General features: G+C 44.0%; 1 pseudogene; it reads right to left on the reverse strand.

The window, feature by feature from the left end:
• Positions 1–8,741: 8,741 nt before the first annotated feature.
• On the reverse strand, positions 8,742–10,314 carry LOC125518622 (annotated as a pseudogene).
• Positions 10,315–11,118: the final 804 nt, after the last annotated feature.

Below are 11,118 nucleotides of genomic sequence, written 5' to 3' on the forward strand. Positions count from 1 at the left end.
CTTGTATCGAGTGACGCTGCACACCGGACATATGGTAGACTCCGTGTGCTCGTCCCGATAAATGATGCAATTGTTCATGCACACATGGTATTTCACGTGCAGTAAATCCATAGGACACACGATTTTCTTCGCCTCCTCGAAACTGGTCAGGCACTTGTTCCCCTTGGGAAGACGTTCGTGTCAGAATGACATGTTCTCGTCGAAGCATGCGTCGGTCATTTTGTGTTTTACCTTCATCTCCAGAGCCATGAGCGTTACTTTCAAGCAGGTATCCTCGGGCCTACATCCTTCATACAATGGAGTAACCGTGTCTATCTCCAGTTGATCCAGCTTGGCTTTCTCTCGGGCGGCAGCTCTTGCGTTATCAGTCTGCTTGAGAAGCAGCTCTTGAATATGAGGGTCCTGCACCCAGCCCATCGATGGTCCATCGTCGTCTGCTCCGGCATCTTCATCTTCATGATCATGCCCTTCGTCTTGATCTTCCTCATCATCATGTCAGGCATCACCGTCGTGATCATGTCCTGGAGATTCTTCATCTTCTCGCCCGCCCTCGCCACGGTGGTTGTCTTGCTGCCCTTCCTCATTTCTTGCCCGGCCCCCATGGACGACTTCATAGTCATCTTCATCACCTTACCACCGATAGCCATCCATGAAACCACACAAGAGCAGGTGGTCCCGCACCTGCCCGGAATCCAGGTCCGCAATAAGGCTCTTCAGCTTGCATCTTCGACACGGACATCTTATCTCCATCTCGTTCTTTTGAAGCATCTCGGCCTTCGCGGACCTCAAAAACCTATTCATGATGCCTTTGGTCATCGTGCGGACCATGGTCACCTGCGGGGTAGAGCAAAACGATATTTTAGAACCAAGAAAAAATTTGGCATGACTTTGCCTAAAAATAGGACAAAAAAGAATGCATAGTGCCGAATTCTCGCCGAAACGGAAATGAATCAACATTCCGGCAAAATATTGGCAACTATCGCATTTCAAATATCGGTACCTGCAAACACAAACATATATGCAACACCACAAACATACGTAGATCTAGCTAGGCCATAAAAAGTGCACGTGCACGTTGTTGGAGGAAGAAAAAAGTAGATCTACAACATAAAGAAAGCTTTCCCCTTACTTACCTATCAAAAAAAGGTAATTTAACCACTTAATTTGGGTGAATCTATGGGGCACCCCCTACAAATGCACCATTAATAACACTGGTTACTAATGGAGCACCTGCTAGGGGTGCGCCATTACTAGTTTTACAAATATATATATATATATATATATATTTATATAAACTCTATTAGTAAGCCAGGGTGAAGAATAAGTAATTCTTCACCCCGGTCGATCGAGTCGAGTGATGGTCACCTAAAATCACATTCCACCGATGTAATTTTACGTGATGGAAACTGTTGGCTGGATCTATTAGTAAGCCAGGGTGAAGAATAAGTAATTCTTCACCCCGGTCGATCGAGTCAAGTGATGGTCACCTAAAATCACATTCCACCGATGTAATTTTACGTGATGGAAACTGTTGGCTGGTCCTATGAGCTAGCCCACTCCATCATACTAAAAAACATGCGAGCAGTTTTCTTATCACTCGCCGGTGTTCCTCTCTCCACCGGACCCTTCCTATCTCGCCATTGCGGAGGCGGCAGCAGCGACGACGCCGGAGGGACGACCAGGAGGCGATGGGTACCCCCCCCCCCTGGGGGCCTTTGGCGCTGCAAAGGTCCGGCGCAAGCTCGGCTGCGACAACAGACTTCTCCGACGCCCCTTTCCACAATTGGCGGTCCTCCCGCCGGTAAGAAGTCTCTCCTCCTATTATTCCTCTCTCATCCTCCATTAATTTATGAATTTCTAGGTCAGGGTTACTGGTTTTTGGGAGGGGGTGGGGGTTGGGGGGCAAGGGAAGAGGAAGGGAGACCAAGGAATGAAATAAAAGAAATACTGAGAGCTTGTGTAGTACCTGCAAGGAAGAGGGTTATGGTGTAGACGGGCGTCCGAAGGCAGGATCAATTCAAGGAAGGCTTGTTCAGTTAATCCCTTCTCCAAGGGGATTGGACGGGTTTGAAGGGGATTGGGAGTATTTTGACTTACATGGGATTTAATCCCTCACAAAGCCCTGCAATCCCCTTCAAATCAAATGCCGGAGGGGAGGGGGGAGGCCATGTGAGTTGTATCAAACTGTGGAGAAGGATGAACAACACTACAACATCAAACTTCGATCCAGTTGAGATCGATTTTTGTTTCTCATGGGACATGTGAATTCTCTCTGCAATTTTGCTTTTCTGTAAAATTCACCTTCAAAAAATTGCACGAATTTGCAACCTTGTAGCTATGAATGATGCTTCTGAATGTTAGTAATGATGTACATAAAGAACCAGCCAGTACCTAGGTGACAATACTATTTCTCCATGAATTTGTTAGTGGAAATACGCACAAACTTACGAGCTTCAAATCAGAGCGGGATTTTGTTTACACGAAATTTAGTTTTATGCTATTCTTAAGATAAGATTCGAAGTGATGACACCAGCCTTATCCTTTGTGAATTTATTAGGAAAATGAGGATTGAAATTCTGCCAAGAAATCTCAGAGCAGAAGATGTTTGCAAGGGACTTGGGAGACGAGGCAATGCTGCACAGGAGAGAAAATGGCAAGTACGTTGTACTCACGGTTAGGCACAGAAGAATATATTGTCACCATAAGCTGGATGAGAAAATATACCTTGTTAATTAGTTTTTGATCCTTCAAACATGGCCAGCGTCCTTACCATTCGAGCTCCGTGACTGGGAGTTCCCCTTGGTGTATTTACGTACCACTTAACAATAATTAAACCAGTTGCTCGTAATATGATTAAGGCATGTGATTAATCTGTTTGGCTGAATTTATTCACAGGGAAAATCATCAGGTTGTGAGCAGATGTCTAAATGATCTGTTTCCATTGCACATATGTCAATAAGCAATACAAATTAGCGACCCTTTAAATTAAGGGCGCTATCCTTTCTTCTGGTCAATTACCTAGTGTTAATGTCTTATCTTGTGTGTACAACATGTTATTCTCTGTTCAGCTCACTGGCATGACCAATGTTAATTATTCAGTACGCTAATGAAATTCAAAAATAAAAAAGCATGTTATATGATTAATTTAATTTTCTTGTTTCATGCAGTTTGGAGAAATTCGTGGTTATCACCAGTCTCGAGTTAGATTTATTTCAATTGCAACCAGGTACACATACACTGGACCCTCTTCCTGGCTGTCTCTCTAAACTGTTTTTGTTGAACTAGCATAAACCTAACTTTTGATAGTAAAGATGTGTTCCGCCCAATTCATACAGTAAGCCATGATAGTTACTTGGTACCGGTCATCAATTAGTCAATCTCATTCTTCCCTTACTATTGATTTGTATTGGCTTAACTACCGAAGACAAAAATTTCCCTTTTTTGTATTGGCTTAACTACCAAAGACAAAAATTTCCCTTTTACCCCTAATAGTGGTCGATTTGCTCCTTCCAGGGAGGTCTATATTTGGCTAACTGTCTATCGGCTAGAGAAGTAGTGTCAATCAGTGAATATTTTTATTCTTATGCCTTATCTGAATATAGCTTTAGAAATTCTTAACATGGAATACATAATATACTTTATCTGTATGTGGTTAATCCTAATTTTTAAACATAATTCTATTTGTTAAATGTTGGCAGGCAGAGTGTTGTGAATTTGAATTTGGGTGTGCATGATCTTACTAGCTTCTAATTCTACTGAGCCATACAGATGATGGTTGTGTTTGCTCTCACACATTTATTCAAAGGATCATTGTGATGAATGATACCAATTCTAGGTTGCTGGTAATGTATTTTCACACCATCTGTATGCTTGTGGTAGTCAATATGATACAGGAGCATTAATCCGTGGATTTCGTTTTGGTTTTGACAGGAACTTGCATCCAATCCTTCTATTCCCAACTGGTGAGTTTATAGGTTGCAGTGTTTGTGGTGGTCTCCTCCTGATGGAGCTGAGTATATGCCCTTCTTGTTTACCTAAAAATCTCTTCTCTCCTAAGATCTTGTAGGAATCTTTCTTTTTTCCTTAAGAAGCATGCTACCAATGGACGTCAGATGTTCCAGCACCGAAAAGTTGGTGACCATGCTTGGGTGTTTCAGAATTCATATGAAAAGCATTTATTTTTTACTTTCAGGGATTGCTCCATCTTGCAGTTTCTAATACGCGTGGACAATTACGATTTCACATATATCTGAAAAACCACAGCCCATCTGTGTTCTATAAACGTTGGTGTGGTCTTATGTGCACCAAGAATTCTGTCATTAACATAAGGTATTTTACACCCGCACTGCAAACTGTTGATAAATCTGATGTGTTGCTTGCACTGAGAATTCTTACATTTGCGTAAGGTATTTTACACTTGCGTTGTGACCTCATTGACGATTAGCATTCATCAGCTAAGCACACCTCGATGTACGCAGCCTGTATATTAATAGGTCTTCAGAAAGGAGTATATCCAGTGTTTCTTCTCCTTACCTGTCACATGCCACAGCTGTGCGCGGATGTCGTCGGCCGTGTATTGGGTGATGGTGCGGTTGTTCTGCCGCCGGCTACTCTCCATCGGAGGAAGCACGTACGCAAGCATGTAATGGTCATTTCTTTTTGTAATTAGCATGTAATGGTCATTGGGTAGCACACGATGATCGATCCATACAGGATGCTATTAATCTGGAGTTTAACAATCTTTTAAACAGAACGTGATACCATAGTAGATTTGCTAGTTAATGATAAATAATTGCTGGACATACGTTCGTATAGTGCAACCCAATAGCACGTCTGCACAGTGCAGTTAAGGCTTACTCTTACGTGGCCACTCTTCGGTTTTCTTACAGTCCGGAGGTGCGCACACGATGACCACGCCGTAAGTTTACACCGTCAACCTTTTGATTTTACGGTGGCAATGGCAGCAAATTTAAAACCCGTTGCACCAAATGGCACAAAGTCCTATTCCCTCCATTTTTATATACAAGGCCACAAATTTAAATTACAGGTACCAAGATAAACTTCAATACATGTCTTGCAACTTAACTTATCTTCTTATTTACTGGGACTATTAATACATCACATACATGCAAGAAAGCTGAGTGGAGGAAGTAGCTGAGTGTCATTATGACTGTATGCATGCAAATATTAAACAAGTTGCTAGTATAAGAAAATATCATCAAATTTGCCTCGGTTACTGTTAGTGGCCTTATATAGATGCAAAATGTATATTTCATAGTGGCCTTGTAATATAAGTAAATGGAGGGAGTATTTAAAACCATGAATGCTTTGAAAATATTTGTTTGTGTTGATAAAATTAGGTTTTAGCAACCACTTAGATCCTGCTTCGAATCGGTTTATTTTTATACACCTGTATTTGTTTTACAAGTGTATCTTACCGGTCGTGTGCTAATTCCAGCTGAGAATCAAAACGACGGATCGCGGTCTGTGTATTTTACAAGTGTAAAAAGCGCTGGAAACGACATTCCAATCAAGGCTTTAGGATGCCAAATGCCACAAGTCATATTTCAAACCCGAAGTGCTTGAAAATGTTTGTCTTTGTCAATAAAATTTGGTTTTATGAAGCACTTAAGTACCAATTCAAACCCTTTAAAACCCCCTTAGATGTCAAATGATGCAAAATCCCAATTTACACCAAGAGTTATCTAACATGTTTTACATTTATCCTTTGCATACAAGTGTTAGATACAATTTCACTGCACATAGAAATTTTCAAGCTTAAAAACAACGATATATTCAAAAGAAATAACTTGATAGGAAATTATGCCTATTGCTAAACCACAACTTGACAACATTAATGTAAACCAAAACGGACTCTGCTCAATGCTTGGCGCCCAAAGGTGGAGGTCGTTTGCAGCCACCCCGGCGATGGAGTGAAGGCCTTGGTGCTCGGCTCGAAATACCATTGCATTGTGTCATTTCCAGATGTTCCATAGAATGGCCATGAGCACTGTGGAGCGGGTTTTATTTGTCAGCTGGCCATCCCAGGCGTGAACCAGCTGGCCATTCGCTTGCAGAATACTAATCTATCTTTAACGTCTTAGATTTCCTTAAGGGGGAGTAGTTCCCACAGCGAGAGTATCGACTCTTGTTTTTCTTTTCAGCCGGTAGCTTGATGGTTCAGATACTGGGGGCATTTCTTGATATTGATGTATCAGAGGACAGTTACCAGATGAACAGCAGATGCATAAATCACAAAGATACGAGGATTAAATAGCTCAGCAGTTTTGTCAGCGCCGACAAAGAAGTTTTTCATATGATAACTACTGCGACGTAATACGCCAAGTAACTAGCATGACACCACAACAAGATGTAACTACAATTATGGCCAGTTGCACAAGGAATGCAAAGCTCACTAGGTTGACAAAAATAGGGGTGGCTCACTAGTGGCCTGAGCAACTCATGAAAACAAACTGTAGTGCGTCGTGGCGTGGAAACACAGCTACAGAAAATAGTGATGTGTATTACTCGACTAAACGCTTAGGGTAGCCTGATGTAGTGTCAGTAACAGTCTAAATCCTTCTTTTTCTCAATGTAAATCAATCCACATGATGTAGTATGCAATACTAGATTACTTCATGCTGATTCTGCATCAACCTTTGCTTTTTAGTATTACTTCATGGTGATTCTGCATCAACCTTTGCTTTTTAGTACGTTATTGTTCACTGTCAACTAGATATATGTTCATAAAACTTTCTAGAATACGCACGAGTGTGTGTATCGTATATTAAAGGAGGAGATATGTTCATAAAACTAGATGGTACCAAATGACACATAACTTACAAATTCTCCATGAGATCAGAACTGCACCTATAGTATGCTTATGAACAAACGGCATATTCCAGTCCAAGACATGGAAAACAAGATTATACTCACAGGAGACAGAGCAGAAGTAGCGTTGCAAGCTCACAGAGCAAGAAGTAGAGCAACAGTTTTAGCTTGCATGAACAAGTGGAGCAAATTGCTCAGAGGTACATCTGTGGCTACCCTTGTACCCCTTTCGACTCCTTCTATCAATGGAATGACACGCAAGCTTTCGCGTATTTGCGAAAAAAGTAACGCAAAATAATATAACAATTCAGGTAACAAATACTTAATAGTTTCTAAATGCGTAAGCACATAGTACCATCTATATATGACTTTCAAATATAACAAGATTTTGCATGCTAAAGATAATTCCAGTAGTCGAACTAAGAACAAGGAACCACACCAAAACCGAACAACTGACCATACACATGAATACATGATGGTCTAAACTTTTAGCAATAATCATGTCCGCTTGCCTGACCTGAATTCTGCATTTGAGGAGTCTAATGGGCCTAGAGCTCTAGACTAATAATGGGATAAGAAGCTGAAACTCAAACTCCATTCAGTGTAGCATTCCTGAAAGGAGGTTCAGACTTCAGACATGGACATGCACCAGTTGCTGCTTTGAGGTCTGTATTTGTTTCAACTGGCAAGCTACAAAATAAGGATTGTGACCAGTTCCTTCTTTCCTCCATTCTACCGCCTCTCCAGTAGGCACGCCTGCCTTGCTGCCCACAACATTGTAGACCGACCGACGCCCCACAACTTCCGCCATCGGCCCAGTAAAAAATACAACTAAATTATGGGATTCATGCATTGTCAATGAAACTACAAAAGAAATCCGAAACTAACAGAAAAGTTCAGACTTAAATGATCAACAAGTGCAGAGTCCGAAAATATCATTCATTATCATTTGTACTGTAAAAAAGGGTTAGAGAGAAAAATTAATGAAGACCAGTCACATATTGACATATACCTATTCAGATCACTCCCTCTCCAGCATTGGCAATGCTCACTAGATCTTTATAAATCTGGGTACTTGTTTGAGTTAAAAATAACAAAAGGGAATTCAGAAAGGAGTTCAAAATATATAGCATTGGAGGGTTAGATTCAATTTAACCTCTTGTACCTCCTGTGCATGTGTGAATTAAGGAGTAGCAAGCACAGGAACAGCAAAATTCAGAGATGACAGAAAATCAAGGAACAAATTACACAGAACTATGGAGCTAAAATACAACTATTTAGAACAAGGCACTGTTAAAAAAGACAACATAGTTCAGCAAGTCATGAACATAAATACTGCAGGATTTAGATACCACTTACATACTGTAAATTCAGTTGTCAACAAGACAGACAAATTGCACTTAGATTTCAAGGAAAATATGACTACTCCACACTGTAAATCATCAACATTGACACTATAATAACTGTTTACTCCACACTGTAAATTGACAGAACAAAATTTTTTTGCCACATCTTGAATCTGCTCTGCAACCTATGAACTTGTAGTTGTTCTGCAGATTATCAAGAGCAGTGAAACTGTTTTGATTTACAAACATAGTTACTCCTACGACTTATCTGCGGTTGCCTAGATCATAACTGCTTATCTTATAGCCTAATACAAAAAGATAAGAGCAGTTTTAACATGTTCCATCACAGGAAACAGAGCAGAATTAGTACTGGTGCAGCAGTGAATGCAAGGTTCAGAAAATCCATCATAGGAGCAAGAAGAACAACAACAGTTTTAGTAGCTTGCATGAACAAGTGGAGCAAATTGCTCAGAGGTACATCCGTGGCGATCGTACATGGATGAACTAATACATCAGCCAGTGAGTATCCTCGTATACACTTTGAAAAAAAAATCAACATCGGACTTAGTAGACGCTTGCAGGCGAGAAGAAGTTGCTATGCCCTCCAGCATGAAGATTGGCCGCGGCATTGCACCTCTTCTCCTTCTCGAGCGCCTCTTCGGCCTTCCACGCTTGTTCAAATGGATCGAAGGAGCACGGCCGCGGTTTGAACAAGTGGTCCTGTCCCTGAAGCGATGGAGCGTCAAGATCCGACGCGGCATTGTACCTCTTCTCCTTGTCAGCATCATGGAAGGCAGGGTAATCGGACTGCAACATACCCTCCAGCACGCCTTGGTCCAAGGCATCCAGGTACAGAGGTTCCTGTTGGCCCATCTCCACGCGAGAGTTGGCTCCAGTGATTGGCTCAACTTCAATTGGGTCGTCTTCCATCATTCTCATTAGTTCTTCAAGATCAAAACCATATTCCTCCCAATCCGGCAAATCGGAAATAGGCCCCAATGGCTCAAAGACATCCTTTTCAGTTGTGCTCCTTGCAATGCTTGAGCCAGCCTCTTGTGATTGGGTGGACTCCAGCACATCTGACTGGGAGGAAATCTCAGGAGCTTGAGCAACGTCGGAGCGGCTGGATGTTGTAGTGGACTCGCATGATGCTTGTGCATACTGAACAGGGAAGTTGGTGTGAGCCAGCGGGCCATGCGTTGCTCTGGCTGCCTCATCATACATCAAGAACGACGGTGTGGCAGGTGCCCGGACGGGGACGGCACCGCGCATCCTTTTCTTGGGGCGCGGCGGATGAGGATCGGCGGCGGCAGCCGGCGCTGGCCTCTTCTGCGCGTGCGTGCTCGGGGTCACGGCCTCTGGTTGCTGTTGCTGAAGCTTGTACGCGGCCGATTCCTGTCGGGCCGCGTCAGGAGCATGCTGAGCCAAGTGCATTCTGCAGAACACCTTGACCCCGTCGCTGACGGTGGCCTCCGGCAGCAGGCATCGGTACTCCTCCATGACCCAGCCGGTGGACTTGCCCTTCTTCTTGAAGGACAGGTTCTTGACCTCGCCGACCTTGACTCCCGCGTGGCAAATCTCCGTGGTCTTCTGTATGGTCCATGTGCCGCCGCCGGCGCCGCGCATGCTCTGGAGCTTGCTCCCGTTCTTGCTCTTGCACGTGGTAAAGAAGAACCGGTCGCCGCTGCTCACGGCCTGCGGCACGGGCGCGTACCGGGCGGCCAGATCCTTGGGCTCGCAGCCGGAGATTTCGACGCGGTGGATGAGCTTGTCGACGGCATGCAGCGTCTCGCCGGAGAGGAGGCGTGGCAGGTAGTAGGTGACGGCGTCCACTTCCGTAGGGCTCAGCCGGTAGTGGTGGAAGATGTCGTCGACGTCGAGCCCCTCCATCCCGGCCGGCGGCTGCCCGATCTGCTGCTAGGGTTCTACTGCAGCTAGGAAAGGGTGATGTCGATCGAGGGCGCGCGACTGGGATTTGGGAGAGGTTTGTCTGCGGGATCGGGAAGGTGTTGTGGTACGCGCAGGTGGTCTTTGCTGATATTTAAAGCCGCTGCACTACGCGATGGAGGACGCGTAAGATTTCCTTTTTTCTGAATCCGACTATGTCCCCAGTTCAGTTTCCCGTCAGTTATCTGAAACTTGCAGCTCCCGCTTGCTTTCATTTTCTGGAAATTTCCGTCAATCTGATCATGATGCGGTGCTGAAAATGTAGAGGATAGATGCCGTGCTAATTGTGATTCTTGATTTTGAGTATTACAAGTCCTTCCTATTTCTTTTCCGGGTGCATTTATTTGAACCATGCCCACGGAAATTATGCGCCATAATACTGTATAATTTACCTTCACGGACATTGTTAACAGCCGCAAGCAGATTCAGCCCAGAGAGAAATTGTTGGCCCCTGTCCTCACCGATGCACGATTCACGCCATGTCTTTTCAGAATGCTCCAACTGCGTGTGCAATTAACGCCGGTCATGGAGTATATAGCAAAAAAACTACCACATTACAGGCTAGGGTTACAAAACACTACCACCTTTTTTTAATCTTTTAAAAATTTACCATAAAATTGGTTGACTGTTCCAAAAAACACTAATAGCTCGATGATTAAAATTTGATCCGGATTATGACAGGGCGGGCCCACATGTTAGGTTGACCGTTAACTCTAACGTTATGACAAGTGGGCCCCCAAGTCAGCTTCTTTGCCCATCAATGGCCGCCAGGAGGGGAGGCATGGTGGGGGAGGAGGTGCACTTGAGGCCATTAGGAGGGGAGGATGAGCTCGCCGGCTCAAGCCCCGACCAGATCAGGCTGCCCACGACCGCAATACGCGTCCATGGTTGACCATGGTGGGGCTGCCGACGCAGCAGTGAGCAGCAGCCGTAGGCAGCCGCAGCGGCAGCAACAGGCAACAACGGTGAGCAGCGACGGCGGCGGCGACCGAAG

Source organism: Triticum urartu, chromosome 7, assembly GCF_003073215.2.
Source record: "Triticum urartu cultivar G1812 chromosome 7, Tu2.1, whole genome shotgun sequence".
NCBI lineage: Eukaryota > Viridiplantae > Streptophyta > Magnoliopsida > Poales > Poaceae > Triticum > Triticum urartu.